The sequence below is a fragment of the Macrosteles quadrilineatus genome, unplaced genomic scaffold, assembly GCF_028750875.1.
Source record: "Macrosteles quadrilineatus isolate MER2022 unplaced genomic scaffold, UCM_ALF_1.0 Scaffold_19__1_contigs__length_3004403, whole genome shotgun sequence".
Classification (NCBI taxonomy): Eukaryota; Metazoa; Arthropoda; class Insecta; order Hemiptera; family Cicadellidae; genus Macrosteles; species Macrosteles quadrilineatus.
In genome coordinates, this window is record NW_026542612.1 from 172460 (window position 1) to 195657 (window position 23198).

The 23198-nt window shown below is 34.3% G+C and overlaps 1 protein-coding gene and 2 non-coding genes across 3 annotated transcripts in view; 2 read left to right on the forward strand and 1 right to left on the reverse strand.

Annotated features, from left to right (window-relative positions):
• The first annotated feature begins 2433 nt into the window (after window positions 1-2433).
• LOC129005332 (facilitated trehalose transporter Tret1-like) overlaps window positions 2434-23198 on the forward strand; it is an 85303-nt gene continuing 64538 nt past the window's right edge. The window contains exon 1 of the mRNA XM_054434196.1: window positions 2434-2546. The gene's annotated coding sequence lies outside the window, so the exon portion shown is untranslated. The remainder of the gene's footprint in view (window positions 2547-23198) is intronic.
• On the reverse strand, window positions 6449-6520 carry Trnad-guc (transfer RNA aspartic acid (anticodon GUC)). The gene has a single exon. It is a non-coding gene; the product is annotated as a tRNA-Asp (tRNA).
• Window positions 14510-14581, forward strand: Trnad-guc (transfer RNA aspartic acid (anticodon GUC)). Its single transcript has one exon. It is a non-coding gene; the product is annotated as a tRNA-Asp (tRNA).

Below are 23198 nucleotides of genomic sequence, written 5' to 3' on the forward strand. Positions count from 1 at the left end.
TACTTCCTTTACCACTTCCTACGTCGCGGACCTGTTTTTCTCCCTTCCCATAGCATTTTAGGATTGCAGATACCTTAATCTAATCGTCATAAACAGTTCCCACACTCCGGACTACTCGCATTGACTACTTCCTTCACCACTTCCTACGTCACGGACCTGTTTCCCTCCCTTCCCAGGGCATTTTAGGATTGCCCATACCCTTATCTAATCGTCATAAACAGTTCCCACACTCCGGACAGCTCGCCTTGACTACTTCCTTCACCACTTCCTACGTCACGGACCTGTTTCCCTCCCTTTCCATAGTATTTTAGGATTGCCCATACCCTTAATCTAATCGTCATAAACAGTTCTTACACTCCGGAAAGCTCGCCTTGACTGCTTCCTTCACCACTTCCTCTGTCGCGGACCTGTTTTCCTTCCTTCCCATAGCATTTTAGGATTGCAGATACCCTAATCTTATCGTCATAAACAATCCCCACACTCCGGACTGCTCGCCTTTACTACTTCCTTCATAACTTTCTACGTTACGGACCTGTTTCTCTCTATTCCCATAGCATTTTATGATTGCCTTTACTACTTCCTTCACCACTTCCTACGTCGCGGACCTGTTTCCTTCCCTTCCCATAGCATTTTAGGATTGCAGATACCTTAATCTAATCGTCATCAACAGATCCCAGACTTCGCGCTGCTACCCTTGACTACAATGTATCGAGTAATCTTCAGTATAATCTTTGCTAAATATTAACAAGGGATGTTTTTCCTTTTGTACTGTATTTGTAATTTGCTAATATACTGTGGGTAGTTGGCTTATTATGAACACATGCTACAACTTCAAGTCTTTTGTTTACTTTTTCCTTGTTATTTAATTCAGCCAACATGGTTACCTAGCAACCCATAAGACTAATGTTAAAAAAATGTGATTTTCAGTTTCATTTTTCTACGTAATTAGATTTTTGTTGGCAGTTCTAACTGCAGTAAACTCGTTTTTAGGCCAGAAATAAACTATTTACAACATTTGAAGAAAATCGTCGGAGCCGTTTTCGAGATCTTTGTGCAAGCAAGCATACATACATACATACATACATACAAGCAAACATTTCTCATATTAGAGTATAGGATATATTGATAGGTAATATTGCTTATCGGTGTTTCTCATTGGTGTGACAATATTGTATTTTGATGTTGGTTCATTTGAAAAAATGCTTCATTCAACAAAATGGAATGATTTTTGACAGTATATGTCATCTGCTATGAATATAATAAAACAATCATATGAAACCGTGGATGCTTTAAAGGAGTTGGTGGTTTAATTAATTTGTACCACAATATTATAATAATACACTGATAATAAAACGGTACAATAATAATACCTACAGTACAATAATCTCTTATTTGGTAGCATACTCCTGGTGCAAGTTAGTCTTATCACGTTTTACTCACACATGATAATACAATAATTAATGTAAGCTTACCATCTGGCAATAAAACTTGTTAACTGACACTATTTAATTGTTGTATAGTGTAAAATTGACAAATTATGTTTTTAATTTGGAAATAACTTCAAAAGTTATAACTATTTTTGTTTTATTACAGTTAACTATATATATTATAATTGCTATATATATTATTATGTTCTATATATTGAAGGTTGGACTCGTGATATTGTTCACATAAACCAATATGTTACATATTGATTTGCATAGGTATACCTGTATATTACATAACAATGCAATTGAATAGAATTTTTAAGTTTGGACATTCCTTCTAAACATATTAAAATAAAGCTCTAAATTACTGCACATTATGTTTTATCTGCAGCTTAATCACTAAACGATCAATATAACTATTTAGGTAAACAATAGTGAGTAATGTAGAATAGTTTGAATACCTAATTAATTATTAGTCATGTTAAGATACGTACTCCTATGAAGATACTTTAGGTAAACCTTTGTTTCCAACTCAGTGAATTCTATATCTTTTCCTTTATTCGTCTGTAAGAGATAACATACTAATAAGTGTATAGTCGACCTCCTTCAGCTAACGAACTGATAATAGCAACTAAATATCGGCATCTTACCATAAATATTAGAACTTAGAATATACGAGTACATTCAGGTCCTCCCTTGAGAAAATCGTTCTACAATCGCATAGAAGTTTAGGCTTATTACCATGAGTAACCATGTCTGCATATTATCTCTCTCGTTTGGTTTACAACTTTAAAATAGTTCAAGACGTAAATGGCTCACTGTCCGTCTATGGAATTATAAATAGTATATCATACGTTGTTCTATACAGTATTGACAATCACGGTTATGTCCTGTAGTTAGTGGCAAGGCAGAGGCAGTGGCAGTGGTAATGTCCTTGATGTCAGGACAATGTCACTGCCATCATGATAACAGGACATCACAGGCGGTCAGCGTGGGAGGCATGGGAGGGGTGCAGTGGTATGTCCTACCACTACCAGTATACCACTGACCTATACCAGTGGCGCGCACCGCGAACCTCTACCAGTGCACCTAGTCACCTGTCAGCACCATCTCAAACAGGTTTGTTCAGTTTAGCTTTTAGTAATAATAAATTAATTGACCCTTTAGTATGATATTAGGGTTTATCGTAACGGCTATTCGATTAGTTTAAAGTTGTATTACAATATGTCCCCTTGGTTTGACAATACAGTATTTTAACTGCATCCAGGTAAGTGTTGACAAAATGGGGCTGCAGTTCTTACTCGTTCTAGCTTTTTACATTTACGATTACTTAATACACATATGTCGCTCCAAATAAAAAATAAAAATGATATATGCTCTGTGATTATTAGTATGTCATCATAAAACAATTTTATGAATCACGTAGGATTTTTAGGATGGTAAATAAACTCGTTGGTTCACATTCATAAATTGCTAAACAACCCGACTTGTTTCTCAGGGTATACAAGCACGAGGTATTCGATGTTTTGCAGATAAGCAGCAATTAGGGGGACTTGGGGAAGGCTTAATCTCTAAAACGTACATGGTGAATAAAACTATTTTAAAGTTCAAACAACAGTTAAACTGTAAGTAAAGTAAGTCGAATCGGTAAAAAGTAAGACTTGTTTACACCACATTATCCTGAGTGGGTAAAAATTATTATTATTTTTCCGAATAATGCTTTAGATCTTGTGATTAAACAAACCATTCAACTGCTACAGTTAATGTTTCTTGGCTATGTATTGTATTTGAATCAGTATGAATTAAATCGTAATGCTAATGGGCATAACTTTAAAATTTATAAAGTTGAGTATAAAAGACTAAATAAAATCAACGTGTGGTGAGAAATGACCAACGCTTTGCTGAAAAAGTAAGAAACACACTACAATTAAATCCGTAACAAAATATAGAGTGTGACTATTTAATAAATTAGCGAAAACCATTTCGGAGACTTTCATCAATTCCGCCGCAGGTTTTTCGCGACGGATAGGATTACTGTGATTCACACACTTTATTTTGGTATACAAAACGACAATGGGATTTCCTTCTTCCTAATCCTTCTTTTAAAATATTCTCTGTACAGGTACTTTCCTTGTTATTTCCCTATTTATCTGTTGCAAATAGGATTTGGACTCTTACTCTACATTCTCATGTTGCCAACCGCACCACTGCGCATTTTCTTCATACTCTGGGTTTCTACTTATTAATTCAAGATGTATAGATGAAACCTTAGGGTAAAAACACAGTGGAGCAGGGCAGCAGGGCAGGTAGCTGGTAGCCTGGCGGGTCGCTTACAGTACTCGCTTACTGCGATGTAGAATTAAAGCACGCGTTGTTATGGGTACGCACACAGTCGCACCTAGCAGGTAGCCGACATGGTAGCAGTAAGCTAGGCGGCAAGCTAGAAGAATTGCCAAGTCGATTGTTTGGGAGCTGTAAGCGGGGAAGGCTCGACTGGGGCATGCGCAAATAGCAGAACTTGACAGCCACGTGTTCTCGAGTTCGCAAGTTCCACGCGGGATCTTTCACTGCGCATTCTTTGTATACGGAGTGTTGTTTGTTTTAGTTGATTTATTTGAATGTTGTTTTGTTTAAATGAAATAAAATAATGGACGTAGACAAATTAATATCAGAGGTTATTATCCGTGTGCCTTTGTGGAACCAAGCCCATCCGGAATACCACAAACGTCACGTACTCAACGATCTGTAGAATGAAATAGCGAATGAACTAGGATTCAAACAAAAGTTTATCCTATACCACTAATATTTTAAGTGATAATATTAGTATCGGCGGCTGACAAGCGAGTGTACTTAGCGCCACTGTGTTTATGTCCCAGCTACCCTCCAGGTAACCAGCAGTTAAGCGAGTAAGCGACCAGCCAGGCTACCAGCTACCTGCCCTGCTCCACTGTGTTTTTACCCTATTTAATTTTTCAATCGTTTTTACGATTGTAAGTTTTTATAGTTTACTTAGTAAATATTAGGAATATAAGCAATTGATTTATTGCTTTGATCACAGAATAAAGTGATCAAGAACTTGTATTTCTCTTTTTATTACGTAGATACTTTGATCCATCCTATACATCATGGTTCCGTCTTGGGGAATAAAATAGTCTTTTGATTTTGCTCACAAATGAGATGTTGTACGGGGTGTGCACTGGGTAGAAGCAGTAGCAGCTGGTTTGAGCTACGAGGAAACCAGCCCGTTTGACATTTCCTTCTGGACATTCCCATTACATTTGCATCACAACAGTACAGAAATAGGACTTTGAGCTTTACGTTGCAGTCACCGATAAATTCCAAGTGTCCATTCTTCCGTTGAGTGGGCTCCAATTTGGTTCGGTACTCAAAGACATTATCTTAACCTATAATGTACTGGGAAAATTTCCATAAAGTAGTAGGCCTATATAGAATTTTGGAGAAAGTAAAATTTTTCGGAGATTTATTTATTTAATCAGGGAAGATAACAATGATTCTTGTGCATAAATATGAGGGTTTCTTATGATAGTTGTGTAAATATTTCTTATGCACATATGAATGACTCTTGTTCCTAGTAAAAACCTGCTAGAATAATAATAAACATTTATCATTATGGATTTTACCTCTGATAAAATTTTGGCAACACGGATAAGGATAGAATTTTGTTAAATAACCTGTGGGATAAAAAAATTTTCCTCTCCAGCCGGGAATAGAACCCGGACCCTGGTCTCCCGCGTGGCAGGCAGGGATACTGACCACTATACAACCGATAACCATGAAAAAAATTACTAACAGCTTTAAAAGTACCGAATAAAAATATTATGTTTTAATATTAACGAAATCCAATTTGGGCAAATTTAATTAGATGTAATCTTTAAAGAAAATTTTTGAATTTAAGCAACATTACTCTAAAACTAACAGATTTTAAAAATATAAATTTTATATCAACGAAATCTTCTTCTAATACAAAAACGATAATGGTTATTATCCCTAACAAAAGTCTTTGATGTTAATTTGAACACAAAACATGTTTACGTGAATCAGAATTGAATATGAAAAACATACGTGAAAATCAAAAATACCAAAAAATATTTTGAAAATACATGTTTCAAATTCCCGATAGTTTCACACCCTTACATGAATACACGAAAAGCTACTAAAAGCTATCGGCCTGAATGGAAAGGTTTGTAGCATTGACTATACACAGAATAGACTTCCCATGTAATGTAAAATTTGATGCCTTACGCTAAACGTGGTACAATCTGTTGACAACTAATGACATTTTTCTCTGTCAAGTGATAAATCAATCAGCTGTTTGCTATGATACTGCATTGGCTCTCTTTTGAGACGGCCTTGATCTTCATACTTTTTTGCTTCAAATTTTTACAATAAATTGGAAGTCTATTCTGTTTAGTCAATGATTTTAGTACATTAAATAGCTGTGGGGTAGTTGGCGCCACAAGTTGATTAACGATAGTTAAAATATTAGAGGGTAGCTAAAGGAGTTTAACCTTAGTATTCATCTTGCACGTTCACTTTTGCTAGGTTTTCTACAATCAATTGCAACAATCCGTCTTAATTAAATTTGATAAATGAAGAATACAGGCTCAGTATGGAATAATGTGCTTATTTCTGTGAAAAGAGCTATAAGTAGTATACTGCACACTTGGGGGCAAAGGTCGAGCAGCATTCGTGTGTTATGTAACATAGTATAAAGATAGTTTTTTTGTACATCAGTTTCTGTCACGTAGACTTCAAGGTCGTGTTCTGGCGAGACCCAAACCTCAAGGGAGATCCGGCTTCTAGAGCCCCAGGAGAAGAAAAATGTGACAATGTACGAGAATATTTGTAAATAAAAAACTATAATTATTTATGCTAAAAATAAGGTCTTCTTTTCACATACGTTTAGCCAGCAAATGTCTTCCTACGATCTCATTAGGAGTAAGAAAAAATTATACAATTCGTTCAGGTACTTCGTTCGAGTCAAATGTGCAAAATGTTCCCTCTCCGGCCGGGAATCGAACCCGGGTCTCCCGCGTGACAGGCGGGGATACTGACCACTATACTACCGAAGAATATAACATTCGTGAATTTGCACAAACTCTGATTTTTGTTTACAAATGTTGTATTGTAGTACCTAAAAGTTCAAATTATTGCACATACCAATTGTTAAGGGTACATTTACCATGCTTGTACCACTGCGCTAAAGCTTTCTCTTTGTACATATGACTGTATGGTCTGGGACTTTTATAAAATTACTATCTTACCCTTGATAAATTATGTGTTACAAATTATCAGGTTCAAGCAAGTTGCATGAGCTAAGTACGAATAAATCATACTACAACTTGAATAGTTGTTTCTATTGAGTAATAATATGACTCGACTAATCTATAAAGTGATAAACAAGAAAAACAAGGCAATGACTAAGGAGTATCAACCTGTTTGGGAATATCCGTAGTGCTTGACTGAATATACAGTACGAGTTTGGGAGTACGATCACAGAATAACTATCGTGGTTATTTTATCAGTTCGTTTTTACTGAACTGAAATGTCTTAGGTATTTGACATGGCCTGGGTGAATTCTTCAAAAACTTACCAGTCCTACCATTGACTATATAAATATAACCACAACAAGTTGTGGTTATATAGTCAATGGTCCTACCCATATGAAGAACTTGGTAATTACAAAACAATGGGAATGGGGTAGAACGTTTGCATGTTTCCTTGTTATAAAACGTCGAGTATAAAAATTAGCTATATTAAGAGGGTAAGGTTATTGTATCAGCTTATTTTTTTAATTAGTTTTCCTATATTGCAACAGGGTTGAATCTGTAACAAAGTAAATGTTGTTTCAGGCCCGACATCATGTGTTTACTATAATTCTACATGATACCGTTAGATAAACACAATGGATTCTTTGCGACGTATTACACAAAACATTGCCCTAAGTAAATTTTAGTCAATAAATTTAAGTAAAGTCAGGTAGATATCAAGGAAGGGTCTGTGATCTACGGATTGTGTATGTCTGTCCATTGGCGGATTGGCGCAGGACAATTTGTTTCTGAAACTGCTTCCGGTTGGCGTGTCTACTTCCGATTACTTAACATCCGGTCAGAGATCCACCCGCTTGACCCTGTGGAGGTCGAGGCGGAAAACACTTTAAAGACCCGAGAATTTGTCAAAGTAATTGTGTTGGAAAGTGATATACATTTTTTGTTTTACACGGTCAAAAAATAATCATCAAAAAGTATATTAAAACGTGACAGGGTTTTTTTTCACGATTCTGAACTACGTGACACGATTCTGATCCACTTGACGGATTTTCATGATTTTTGTGTTGAAATGAAAGAAAGACAGTTTTGAGCCCTAGGGAATGACGAGGCCATGATTTTACTGTATAGATTTCAGTTTTGTAGAAATTCAGTTTTAATTTTTTTTAAGTATAGCAGCCGACGCTAACATTTTAGAGTAAAACAATTTGCCCAAAGTAACATCTGTAAACATTCAGCGTTTGTGACACAATTTTAGCATTTGGATAAAAATGAAATGACATGCGTAGGGTTGACTTATTAATCTTCCTTTAGAAAAAAAAACTCGAAAAGTTATATAATGTCAATTAACGAGAGAGATGGTCGGAAACCATACAAAATAGATTACAAAAAAGTATTTTGGAATTATAAAAAGGACTTGGAAATTTGTATGAAAGCTGGATAAAACTACTCAGGAAATGAAGTGGATTCCAGAGTAGAAACAGAATTAGGATACCTCAATCTGATGAATTTTTACTGAAGAATAGAACATCTTAGTCAAATTGGTCATGCATCACGTAGGCTCTAACTGGGTGTCGAATATTACTGTAAGCATGGCCACCACATACAACTACCTACGTCATCAACAGTAAAACCTCTTCAAGAAAATAAAAATAAATCACATCAGACAGTTAGTGGTATCTCATTGGATTGGCCCAACCTAAGGACTATCATCTATTATATTATTAAAGGGATACATTCAAATTTGTCGTCATCGTTTTAGTTTATTTTACCACATTAAAAATTAGGCACATGGCACATCAAAATGAAGCTTAGAGTGTGTAGATTTGCCAAAAAGTATTGACATGAACGTATTGCATATGGGCTCAGCCCCACACGCCGGTTTCCAAAGGGCTTTGCTTTACATGCTTCAACAGATAAAATGATTGTATTTAATTATTTGAATTAAACAACTGGTAGATGAAATTATCTAGTGGTTGTTTATTTACTCAAAGAAGATGTTTATGGTGATTTATTTACATTGATAAAATTTGTGTGTTACGTGACTTTTGACTATTGATAGTCAATGGTGTTAATTTGTTAAGAGGGTTAAGTTTTGTTAAAAAAAGGTAGTACAAGTGTTGTAGAATATTGCTCAGTTTTCTTTGTAATTCATATTGTAAACCACAGGTAAAGAGGATTTACTAAAACAAAAATTATGGCAAAACTTCTCTTTCATGAAGCATCAATATCAAGTAACTGATGTTATTGCCACAAGGTATTTTGGGAACGGGGTTTTACGGGGGTTTTTATGGGGTAAAAATTGGTTTTTCTCACTTTTGACCCTCAAAACACAAAATTTCCCAATTTCTCTTTAGCCCTTTTTTAAGAGCTTAAAAAACAAATAATTGAGTATGTAAAAGTATTTTTGTTCGGTTATTGGTAATAGAGAAAATTTAAGAAATTGTAAATTTAAAATTCCCATGTTTTTCTTATGGAGAATATTGTCAAATGTTGTAGTTTTCTTGTTTATGGATATATTTTGATAAAACTTGGCAAAGTTATTTATTTTGTACTAAGCTATCAATATTTTACTAAAAACACACTTTATTAGTTTCCGTGTAGCAGCAAACCTAGGTACTCATTAAACCTAATGTTATTTAAATATATTTAATTGAAAATCAATTCAGTCAAATGGAAATTCGCTTAGTCGGCAGGTTTGCTGTGGCGGGGGTATTTTATTGTAAAATTATTGAATTTAAAATGCATATCGTGTAATCCGGTCTATAATCGGATGAAAGAAATAGGTGGTCACGTGATTATTATTTCCCTATTAAAACTGCTAGAACTTTTCTTTATGCGTATAGGCCTAAACTAGCTGTTCTGAATGAATTGTATTCAGTTTTAATCGACTACTTGATTCTCGTAAGTAGGACGGGCAAACATCTCGTCCTATATTATACTGTAACCATCTTCTTTCCTATCGCTCCATTAAGACAAGTAATTAAAATGGATAATTTATGAATAAATTATTTTTTGTATGGTAATTTTTTTTGTAGACTATTTATGTTTCTCAACTTGACAAATCATTTCACAAACAAGTTACCAAGTAACTTGTAAGTTACCAAGAGTTGGTTGGTTTGAAACATGCCAATATTGTGATCCTCTACACTTCTAATGAACTACATTCGCAGAAAAGTGTTTTCAGCCGCGTTCCCGCAATGGTCATGCTGTTATAAAACCACAGGCAACAGTTATTTCAAAGCTCAACTGGAAACATTTTAATAGTTTCGTGGGAATTCTGGTATGTTCTTACAAAGGCATGTTACAATGCCATAGGACAGTTGTTAGGGTCAACTTTGTTAGTCAGAAGGTCTACTAGATTCCACTAGAACGTTGCCAGGAACAGACAAATCATACAATTTCTTGTGTTAATTTAGAATAAGAGCATGAGGCGACTATACGAATGCTACTATACCCGTGCTTCATAACGGTTCTGAAGATAATTATGCTGTTCTTTAAAACTGCTGTATAAGATAGTTACATATCTATTGTTAATTTTAGAATAAAAACTTAATTTTACCATATAATAATGTAAAATTCTTTCATTATACTTAGATAAGGGCTTTAGATGTTGTTGTGAACCATTACAATGTATGTGTGGTGCTGACGTGTGTTTAAAAGTACTGTAACTGTATGACTTAATTTGAAAATATAAACTTATTTACAAGTGTAGACCTACTTACTTTCAAAACCTTACATATATATTTTAGTTAAAAGAATCTAACAAAATACCTTGTGGCAATAACATCAGTTACTTGATATTGATGCTTCATGAAAGAGAAGTTTTGCCATAATTTTTGTTTTAGTAAATCCTCTTTACCTGTGGTTTACAATATGAATTACAAAGAAAACTGAGCAATATTCTACAACACTTTTACTACCTTTTTTTAACAAAACTTAACCCTCTTAACAAATTAACACCATTGACTATCAATAGTCAAAAGTCACGTAACACACAAATTTTATCAATGTAAATAAATCACCATAAACATCTTCTTTGAGTAAATAAACAACCACCAGTTAATTTCATATACCAGTTGTTTAATTCAAATAATTAAATACAATCATTTTATCTGTTGAAGCATGTAATGCAAAGCCCTTTGGAAATCGGCGTGTGGGGCTGAGCCCATATGCAACACGTTCATGTCAATACTTTTTGGCAAATCTACACACTCTAAGCTTCATTTTGATGTGCCATGTGCCTAATTTTTAATGTGGTAAAATAAACTAAAACGATGACGACAAATTTGAATGTATCCCTTTAATAATATAATAGATGATAGTCCTTAGGTTGGGCCAATCCAATGAGATACCACTAACTGTCTGATGTGATTTATTTTTATTTTCTTGAAGAGGTTTTACTGTTGATGACGTAGGTAGTTGTATGTGGTGGCCATGCTTACAGTAATATTCGACACCCAGTTAGAGCCTACGTGATGCATGACCAATTTGACTAAGATGTTCTATTCTTCAGTAAAAATTCATCAGATTGAGGTATCCTAATTCTGTTTCTACTCTGGAATCCACTTCATTTCCTGAGTAGTTTTATCCAGCTCTCATACAAATTTCCAAGTCCTTTTTATAATTCCAAAATACTTTTTGTAATCTATTTTGTATGGTTTCCGACCATCTCTCTCGTTAATTGACATTATATAACTTTTCGAGTTTTTTTTTTCTAAAGGAAGTATAATAATATGTGTAGAGTAGTTTTGTAACTGAGTGAAACTATAGCTGTTTCTCTGGCCAATGACATTTAAAAAAATCAATGACCTCCAAAACCGGTTAGGTATAGTTTCGCATCGTATTTGTTTGATAAGGTGTGCATACAGTACTTTTTAAAGCCTGCAGCTGAATACTGCTTTGCAGAAATGCACGAATCAGGTACCCTTAGATGGCTAGTTTTTTACTGCATTTCTTCATCGTTTGTTGAACTGTTGTTGAACCATGCTCTCTCTAAATAAATCTATGTATACTATTATAAAATGTACGTGGTGTATGTCTGTCTGTACGGCTGCCACAACTAAAATACTAAACCGATACAGCCAAAATTAATCACAAATATTGTCCACATATCTAGGAATTTCATAGGCCTATTCACTTCCCTGAGCTCCTCTCGGGCTACGCCCCTTGGATGTCCAAAGTTTGGAGAACGGTTTTCAAAAGTAAATATTAATTGGTCTCCATGGGAGAATGAGAAAATTCACAATGTTTACCTTTGCGTTGACATTTAAATGTTAACAAACAGAACTGCCAATAATGCTCATCTCACAATTTCAGATAAATAAATTAAACATATTTTACACAATTGTGGTAGGACTACTTAATCTAAAACTTTATGATGGATTATCATTCTTTATACTGTATATTTCAATGATTATGAATCTGATTTTTCGTACCGTTGCGAAGCACGAGTACGACAGCTAGTAATTTATATTAGTTTGAGATTGATGGTAAAATATCTCAATTTTTAGTTCGTAAAGTAATGTTTATCACGCCAATCACGCTCTACACTCAAGATGCAGTGAGAGTGAGACAAAATATGCACATGTGTCGCGCGAGTGACGGCTGATAAAAGGGAATGTCGAAACATTCCACAACGATACCTAGTCCTAACATCAGCTGATTGCTATCGAGAAGACACTCACAATAGCTGTGAATAAATCTTGGTTACTATTATTACCACAGAGTACTTTGATTTACATCTGTTATGCAAGTGCATTGTTCAAATTACTATAACATTAACTGACACGAGGTTCTTCAATTTGTAGACACCGGATGTACCGGCATTCGTAGTGTTTGTCACCTTGTAATTGATTACATATAGCGTTGATTAACTGAGGTTCTTTAGAATGCGTGGTGTTTCTTTGGCCGTCCGACTTCCCACGTATACTTCCAAGATTCTACCAATCATACCAATAAGAGTGTTTAGAATAATACGACTCCAATAATATCCAAGCGTAATTTTAAGGATATCACAGTCGCTCTACATTGACAGCAACACAACATAATTTTTAATTGTTTAGTGATGTTTTTCAATGATGATGACGGTTCGATTGGATCCGAATAGTTTTAAGCTATTTACTATAATCCGGCATTTCGATCAAACAGGAGCTTACAAGAATATTTTTACAATTAACTTTGTCGAAAGAAAAATTTCATTCAGACTATATAGAAAAGGCAGGTCACAAGTGTATTTTTTTGTAGGACCACGTTTAAACCCAAACCAGCCGGCGCGGCGGGTGGAAGCAATTATAAACGCGCCCTTGGTACACAAATTTATTTGCTTAGTTTTGATTAAATATTTACTCATTTAAATCTCGGTTCGCATATTATAAGGGGGAAAGGCGAGAAAGCCTTTACAATTTGATACAACCTTACCAAATAAGAAAAACTGAATTGACGCAACACACTGTATTTCATGACCAATCAGGACCGATTTGCAAATTATGGGAACATAAAAAAGTCCTAGAACTGCACCAAGTAGAAGAAATAGAAATATTGCTTTATTAAGAATTTTCCTATCGTTATTAGCCTACATAATGAAGAACTCGACATTGATTCCTACAATTGGCGAACGAAAATGATGGCAGAAGTGCTACCATTTTTTAAAGGAAACGTGGACTTTGTGGTCAATGCAGAGGAAACCCCTCTTAAGGCGAAATAAAAATAATCCTTCAATGACATTTAATCTCTGTTTCCATAAATGTCAAGTAATTTTAGAAGAATGGGGCTACATCCAAGAAACCTTTAATAAAACCTTCATTGAAGGATTTAATTATAAAAAAAAATCCTAAACAACATCAGACCTTCTAACTCTGCATTTTTACAGGTAAATATAATTGACGTCACTACATCAAATTGCCAAAAGAATGCCATTTGAAGCAAATAAAATTGTGACAGACAGATTTTGCAGGAAATCGGGTAGTACATGGGTAATGTGAACAATGTTCATAGCTATTTAAACAATTACAGAGGTGTTTAAACACACTTGCGACAATGGTGGTGCCATGTAGGCTTAAGTATCAGTGATGAAGGCCACTTTTTTATGTGGCGATACTCCGCTTTCTCATGACGCCCAATATAAACTGTTCCGACTTTTGCACGACGTCCAAATCTCATAATGTCCTAAAGTACAGTCTGCCAGAAACATAGTCTTTCTACAAGCTCCAATCATGGGATTTGTCGTCGTACAATATAACACTATTTTGGTATTAGAAAAAGATTAAATTGAAATTAAAATTAAAAAGATTCCAAAAATTTTAGTTTTAGTCTAATGTTTTTAAAATGTTGAGTTTCCTTCTAATTATTGCATCTCTTTAAAGTTGTCAAGACTGTATTTTGTTAATATTAAAATATAATATTTTTATTCAGTACTCTTTAAGTTGTTAATGTAATCAGAATATTTGAATTGTTGGCATGTTTGAGACTTAGTGTATACATAAAGTTAAAGAGATGTTAGGAAAAAATTAGTCAGTCCAATTTGATAGCGCAAATAGCGGACCTTTTTAATTTTTTATAATTTAAATCACTATTAAATGGCTAACTTAATGACTTAATGTCAAGAACACTTGTATTTGGCATTTCTATTTTCCTATTAAATGACACTAAGGTCAAACATTTCTAATGACAAATACAGAAATATAACGGGTTTTAGTTATAAAATAAGGCAAAATACACCAGAGACCAATATGCCTTCATTTTCTTGAATTCTAGCCTAGGTTGGTGATGAGTCTAGTCTAAAATAATCGTAAGTCTTCGGTAGTATAGTGGTCAGTATCCCCGCCTGTCACGTGGGAGACCCGGGTTCGATTCCCGGCCGGAGAGAAACATTTTTTTCCTTTCCATCGGTTAGTTAGCTCACAACATGTAGAATTGCCCGTTTGGTCTAACTTTTATCAGAGGTTAGTAGGCCTAAATAAAAAATTTCACGAATATTTTTTATTTTTCCAACAATGCATAATATTTGTATGAGGAACATGTACACAGACATACATAAGAAAACCTCTTGCATAAGATTCATAATTATTTCCCCTGGATAAATAAATCAATCCCAGAAAAATATCACTTTCTCCAAAATTATATATACTACTTTATGGGTATTTTCCCAGTACATTATAGGTTATGATATGTTTTGAGTACCGAGCTTATTCAACGGTAGAATGGACTCTTGGAATTTATCGGTGACTGCAACTTAAAGCTCAAAGTCGTATTTCTGAACTGTGGTGATGCAAATGTAATGGGAATGTCCAGAAGGAAATGTCAAACGGGCTGGTTTCCTCGTAGCTCAAACCAGCTGCTACTGCTTCTACCCAGCGCACACCCCGTACAACATCTGATATATTAGCAAATAAAAAAAAAACATTTTCCTACAGTCACCCGACAAAGTTGGCTTCCTTGTACTGTTTATAGTACAGAAAGCTGCTAATTGCTGCATATTTATACTTTGTCGTACGGTTTATACTTTGGCGCACATCAGGATTCCAACGAAACAACACAAAACAGCGTGGTTCTATTATGCACGTAATCCGTGTACGCTTGGAAATAGGTTGGCAACACTTTTAAAGATAATAATACTATGAGCAGCTAATTGACTATTATAACTTTGATTTAACCTGTCATTGTCTATGTCTATGTCTATTTCGTGTTTATAGTTTCGGTATTTCTGAACTTTCTGGACTTTTCTTTTAAACGTTTTTAAAACATTCCTTCGATCTTAATAAACAAGAAAATACCTTTAAATCATTTTTTTAGGCGCGGAAACCACTTCAAATTACAAAAACATACAAAACTTTATTCTCAAGTCGCGGAGCACATTTCTTGCCGAGGAAAAATAGCGGAGTGATACGGACCGGGTACTACTTTCTCTAGGGCACCTATTTGTGTTGCCAGCTGAACCTAAAAACGTGCTGTATAGTGTTTGAAAGACTAATTATTTATATGCTTTATAGTGACTGTAGGAAAAATATAATGTGTAACACGAGTGGAAAAGGCCTTTGCTGCACTCGAGATCATTCCGCTCTCGTGTGCAGCAAAGTGCCACTTTGCCCACTAGTTATACAAATAACTATTTCTTCCCTTAAGACGTTTCGTATAGGATGGATCAAAGTATCTACGTAATAAAAAAGAGAAAGACAGGTTCTTGATCTCTTTAGTCTGTGATCAAAGCAATAAATCAATTGCTCATATTCCTCTATAAAAACTTACAATCGTAAAAAAAATACTGAAAATGAAATGACTTTTCATCTATAGGTCGTGAATAGAACCCAGCCCAGAGTATGAAGAGAATGCGCCAAGGCGGTGCGGTTGACAACATGAGAACTAGTTTAGGTTTTAAACTAGTTCATCCGAAAACCTTTGCACCACTACAACAATGAAACTTCACCACCAAGTTTCACGCCAATAGAAATTTAAATAAATATATAAATAATATTGTCTGATATCGTTATTAGTCATTAACTATATGAACTGACCTAATATACAGTAGGCCTAATACTAAAACATAGTGGACCGTTTGGCCATTTTAAATAATTGAATTAAAATTTGGTTATAATTGAATTAAAATAATAAATTAAAAACAAATTTATTATGCCAGGTGGCACATTTAATCATTAACTGTGCAATGATATTTTTGCTACTAAATATTTTACTGCTGCTGAGTATGGGGAAAATTAGTTATTTTTAAGAAGTTATTCGAATAATGCATTTCTAACAGTACATAACAAGACTAGTTGAACGTATCAATAACAATAAGTAACAGTGGTGAAGATTTTCAAAGCCAACAAGAACATTTTTGCAAAATCTGACTCAATGAAAGGAATATCACCAACTTAAAATGTCTTACATAATTTTGATAGTGTTATCACTCAAAGTTATCAGAGTTTGATAATATTGTTCTGCAATTTATATAAAAAGTTGTAATATTTTATAGAAAAGTAATTTCACTGCTAGCAAATTATCTCCCAGAAACGACGACAAAGGCTTGGTGGCCTCTTTGTTGACTTCCTTCTGCATAAAAAATGTGATTCCAGTTGAAAGGCTTGTGATCGAAGGAAGCCACAGCCGTCTATTGCTACTCTTTGTGCCACCATCCACAATTGAACTGTGTTTTGCTGGTAACAAAAACTAAATTGATTCTTCTGTTTGGCATTATTACATTATGGCCCGAAATATCTAACGTCCCCAAATATGTTTTTCAGAATGATAAGCGGATACCTAATATGTACAAAATCATGTAGCTTTCGTTGTAGTACTCGGACATAAATATTTACTTCATTGAAATTAGTAAATAAGTTAGTTTAATATAACAGCGGAACATAACTTTTTAGCGAACTTCCAATATAGGGAATGAGCTATTTCCGTTGGTCTCGCGGTAAGACCTGGACCCGGGACCGATTTCCTTTTTTATTTTGAGGTCCGCAGAGACCAAAAACACCAACCATGTGAGCAACCCTGAAATAATAATAATTATTTTGTATAAGTGACATGTTTCGGACACGAGTCCATTTTTCCAATAACATTAAATAATCATTGTTTACATTGTTTGTTTCCTGTATATATAATTTAGATTATACAGATTATTTATAATACTAGACAGGATTTGGAAAATTTGTTGGTTATTTGTTATTTAATTGTAAAATTTGGTAAAAAATAGGTTTCTTAAAGTAATTGTTTGGCTATTTAAAATTATTTTAATTTTTAGGTTTTCTTCATACTACTGCATATTATGAAATGATAATGATATGTTATTTGATAAAAGATTCCCAGCAAAGTTAGATTTCATGGATGTTTAGTTATAGAGCTTGAATGTGCTCTTTGAATCTACATTTAAAAGAACGTCCTGTCTGACCAATGTAGAATTGTTCACAATCAGTGCAGTTAGATTTTTATATGTCAGAATTGTGTATGCAGAATTTTGAAAAGTTTTCCTTGTTGTCTTGTTAAGAGTTGTATTGAATGGTATACTAACGAATTTTTCTTTTTCTTTATTTCCTTACTTTGTTCTTGATTTTGATTCTTCTAACTATACTGTAGATGATGTTTTGCTCATATCCATTTTGTTTGTGTCCGTTAGCACGATCGTTCGAGGAAAGATTTGGTATAAACGTGTAAACCTACACCTATTCGAACGAGTTCGTGAACCAGCAAGATCGGACCATGGGAACGGGGGGTTATGGGGGGTTTATGGCGTAAAAGTGGGCTTTCCCCATTGTTCACCTTAAAAATATAAATTTTGCAATTTCTTTATAAACAATTTTAAAGAGAGAAAAAAAATAATTTAGTGTATTGAAGCGTTGTTGTATACCTAACGGTTACATAAAAACTCCAAAGAATATTAAAATCCCTATATTATTCTTTGGACTGTTGCAGCTTGCTTGTTTATGGACATATTTTAATAATACCCCCGCCGCAGCAAACCTGCCGACTAAGTGAATTTCCATTTGTCTGAATTGATTTTCAGTTAAATATATTTTAATAACATTAGGTTTAACGAGTACCTAGGTTTGCTGCTACAAGGAAACTAATAAAGTGTGTTTTTGAGTAAAATATTGATAGCTTAGTACAAAATAAATAAATTTTCCAAGTGTGTTCAAAATATATCCATAAACAAGCAAACTACAACATTTGACAATATTCTCCATAAGAATAACATGGGAATTTTAAATTTACAATTTTTTCTATTTTCTCCGTTACTAATAATCGAACAAAAATACTTTTATATACTAAATTATTTGTTTTTTTAAGCTCTTTAAAAAGGTCTAAAGATAAATCGGGAAATTTTGTGTTTTGAGGGTCAAAAGTGAGAAAAACCAATTTTTACCCCATAAAACCCCCCGTAAAGCCCCGTTCCCATGGTCCGATCGTGCTAGTTCGCGAACTCATTCAAGTTTATCCCGCTTTACACCTTTAAACCAAATTTCATCAAAATCGGACAAAAATTACTCAAGTTATCGCGTTCACGGACGTATATATATATAAAACATATATAAAAATTTGAACGAATGGTGTTTTTGGCCTCTGGGGACATCAAAATGAAAAAGTAAATCGGTCCCGGGTCTAGGTCTTACCGTGCCACCTACGGTAATAGCTACTTCCCTATAGGGAAATTCGCTAAAATGTAGCAAATTTGTTAACTTGATACTAAGCTTTCAATAAAAACATAAGTTACCTTATTATCTTCGCTGCAGCAGCGATCCTATTAAAATTAATGATAACTACCTAAGTAAAAAAAATATAGCTGACAATTTTAAGGGAATAACCAGATCAGGAAATTCGCTTATTCTGCAGGTTTGCTGCGGCGGGGGTATTTTATTTATTCTCACTGAGATGGTATATAAATTAGCAGTCAAATAAAAAATATATTAAACATTAAAATATTTTGGGGTGTAACCTAGTCTAAGGAGTTAAAATTGTAATACTATCCATATCCGTTTTACCAAAAACACCCCCTCAAATTTCCTACATAATATAAATCAAAAATGTTTGTACACGAACAAAAAATATGGTTTGATTAACATTTTCTCCATAAGAATGGCATTAAGCCTCCTGTTTCAATTATTTAATTGCCTTCGTAGAGCTTTTATAGCAATATGTCAAGACTTCATTTTTCATCTTTTGAAGCAAAATCATGGTTAAGTTTTAAGAGTGTTATAAAACTAAATGCCGACTTGTTCCACCTTTAGAATCGCCAAGATTAAAACTCTGAAAACATGACTAAAAGATGGATATGGAACGGAGTAGTGTTTACTACTTCATCTCTTTCCTACAGGTCATTTATTAATCAACCCTATTGTTTACTAAACAAATAACCAGAATTTTGTTAACAGAGTGTTTATAAATTATGGAGCTGTTTAAGAATACACAGAGTAAATGCAGAACATGGTTTTCATCAGTTACAGATGCTAAACCACGACCAATCACAGCACAGTTGAATATCTCCAACAATCATAAGCGTTTGTAAACTATTGTTGTTTGTGTAACCTGTGAATACACATGTTCGATTTTATCCGCTGAACCAGCGTACAGATTTGGATTTCCACCCTATTAAAAGTAAGTTTTTGTTCTAAATACCTTACACAATTGGATACTTCTTATCTCTAAGGATTTAAACATCACTGAGTTCTTTCTAGACACTTCATCCAGGGATTTCTGCTTCAAACAATTTGTTAATACCTGCAGAAATTGTCCTTGATATTCGTAATGGTAACCATATATTTTTTTATGTTTTGTCGAACTTCACTATAGGGAAAAAGCTATTGCAGTAGCTAGTAGGCGGCGCAGAAAGACCTACATCCAGAACCTATTTACTTTTCCATCTTGATGTTTTCCTGGGGTCTAAAACACTATTCGTTCGAAATTGTATACAGTATTTGTATGCGTGTCTATGAACACGATAACTTGATCAATTTCGGCCCGATTTTGATGAAATTAGGCATGAACGTGAGCTGCCTAGACACATGGAGCTGGATAGACTTGAATTGGTTCCAGAACCATTAAAATCGGGTCATAGAAACGGGGCGTTATTATGTTTTGCAATTATTCAAAATTAGGTTTTCAAATTTGTACCTATAAAACGTTGAAATTATCATTACTATAATCATTTGATCAAACCCCCTTTTTAGTATAGCATACAATCTAAGTAATAAGTATAGATTTAATCATATTTAAATAGGGAATACATATGACTTGTTTATCAGACAAATTTAAATCGCTTATTCTGCAGGATTGTTGCAGTAGGGGTATATGTTGGTATTTTGAATCAAATCAATGAAAGAATTTGTATTTACCATTTTTCCCGTACCACAGCATACAACACCATTTCACAGCTAGCGTACAAAATTATCTTCTTCAATCAGTTACCAATAGTTTCTCACTAAATAAAATATTTAAAAAATTTAGTTTTAAAACTGAGCATGTTTTAACAAATTTCACATGTATGAATAAGCTATTACCGTAGGTCTCATTGTAAGACTTACACCCCCGGGGTCGATTTACTTTTTTTTGTATCCAGAAGCCAAAAAAACACCATCCGTTCAAATGATGTTATTATTCCCTATGTGGAAAATTCGCTAAACTCATCCAATTTGTATTAAATCGTTACAAACGTCTAAAGCTATATTTTTTCAAACAAGTTCGCGAACCAGATCGGACGATGGGAATATATATCGTACTATTTTCGCCCTATATACTGTATTGTTATATGGGTTAAAATTAGGGGTTTCCCCATTTTGCCCATCAAAGCATAACATTTTGCCATTTCTTTCTTAACAATTTGTAAGGCTTAAACAATGAATAATATAGTATAATTAAGGTTTGTCTACGCCTAATTATTACGGAGAAACTTCCAAAAAACTGTAAATTTATGACAACCTTGTTACTCTTACGGATAATAGATAAAATGTATGTAGTTTTCTTGTTTAGGCTAGGTATATATTTTGATCAAATTTCGCAAATTTGGTTCTTTCATATAGGCCTAATACTAAGATATTGACAATTCAATAAAAACCCCAATGTATTTTCTTCCCTGTAGCAGCTTACCTGAGACATTAATCTGAATATTTTAAGGGAATATGTTAGTGAAATCCTCATCAGAGAAATATAAATTCTAGTCTGCAGGCTTGCTGCGGCGGAGGTATTTGATATCCCACCTTACTAAACCAGTATTTGATTGCAGCAATATTATTTCTCACTATCAGTTTCGTAACAATTTCCATTGGATTCTATAATACTCAATATGATTAAACAATCTGAACAGATTTAATTGGATTTGAGCTGAGATTTACAAGACAATCTGTGTGTAACTTTTCACTGATAAGCACGAGTACAAGTACAGAAACCTTGAGGTATTACCTCAAGAGTTGACAACTACTGGGTGATAAGTAAATCAAAACAAACCACTTACAGATAACAATTATTGTATTGCAGGGCCAACCCTGTATTGACCAATAGCTAGATTACTGTAGTGATTCGAGATCATTGGAATCTTCACACTCACATAGACACAAGAAGTTGGAGTATTTGACGTCCTAATATCATGTGGGTTGAAAGGCTCAATATTAACAATTACTAATTTATTTTATATTTAATATAATTATCTCATAGACTAACCAATGGAGTATGTTTGATCTATGCCTATACCTACGTTATTACAAACGGAAACTCTGCAATCATGACTGAATGTATAACAGTAAATTTATTGTAACGTTGACTCAAACATACTCCATTGGTTAGTCTATGGGATAATTATATTGAATATAAAATATATTGCATTGCATATATTGCAATATTTTGCATTGTATTACATATATTGCAATATTTTGCATTGTATTACATATATTGCATTGCATAGCCTATATCATAGGTTGCGTAGGCTATAAAGCTCTGATGTTTACGAAAATCTATAGCGATCGTAATGACACATCTCTCCTGATGGTGTATAACGAGGGGACCCGTGTACAAATCGCGGATTGTTTTGGGGGCAAACGAGTAAGGAAATGTGTCTACTGTCGTCGTCAGAATGCGCTATTTACCCTTAGTAATATAATGGACGATGTCAGTAATGAACTTAAGTCAAACACAATAAAAATAGGCCTATTTTGTTTTATAGTAAGATTTTCTATTAAAAATAGTATAGATAATCAAGAGTGTGTTTTCTGTATTGTTGGAGATACTGGTAATTTATAAAAAATGATGTTGATAGCCATGTAATTTAGTCAATGAGGTGGGAATGGATGTAAGCACCAATACAAATACAACACACAACATACAGTACCAATACACGCCACCCCGGTACGAAGGACGGGTTACTCATTCTAGTTATTTATTTTATTGTATTTAATTATTTATTTAATTGTTACTAAACGTAATATTATAACATTCAGTAAATTTGTATCATTGTTACCCATTTTACGTACTAGTAATCATACAAGCACTATTTATCTTATACAAACACAGCGTTTACAGGCACAAACCAACCGACCTTCTTCCCATTAACGTTTCTCCCAGCCGAATCATCTGCTAATCGCTCTCTAATCGTCTTTCTCTCCCATCCCAAAGCCGCTCTGATTCCCACCACTCAAGTACGTAGTTACCATGTTACAATGTTACAATAGCCCTGCTTACACTGGCCACACACCGCACTTCTCAGGCACAGGCAACGCTAGACGCTGGGACACTGTAGAAAGTCGCCCTTTCACTGGGCTGGATTGTGTTTGGCAGAGCTCACAAGTGTGACAGTCCAACTAACTAAAACAATCCGGGGATACGTGTAAATTGAGACTAAGTACGACGTACATAAAACATCATCGTCCCCATGGCAACCCCTCCTAACAAGCTACTGTCGTTACTTCAAAGTACAGTTGCCACCATTATTAACAAGTTCCCACCATAGATAGCTTTAACTTTTGCTAAAGCAACATTTATCCAAGCAAACCTGATCACTGAC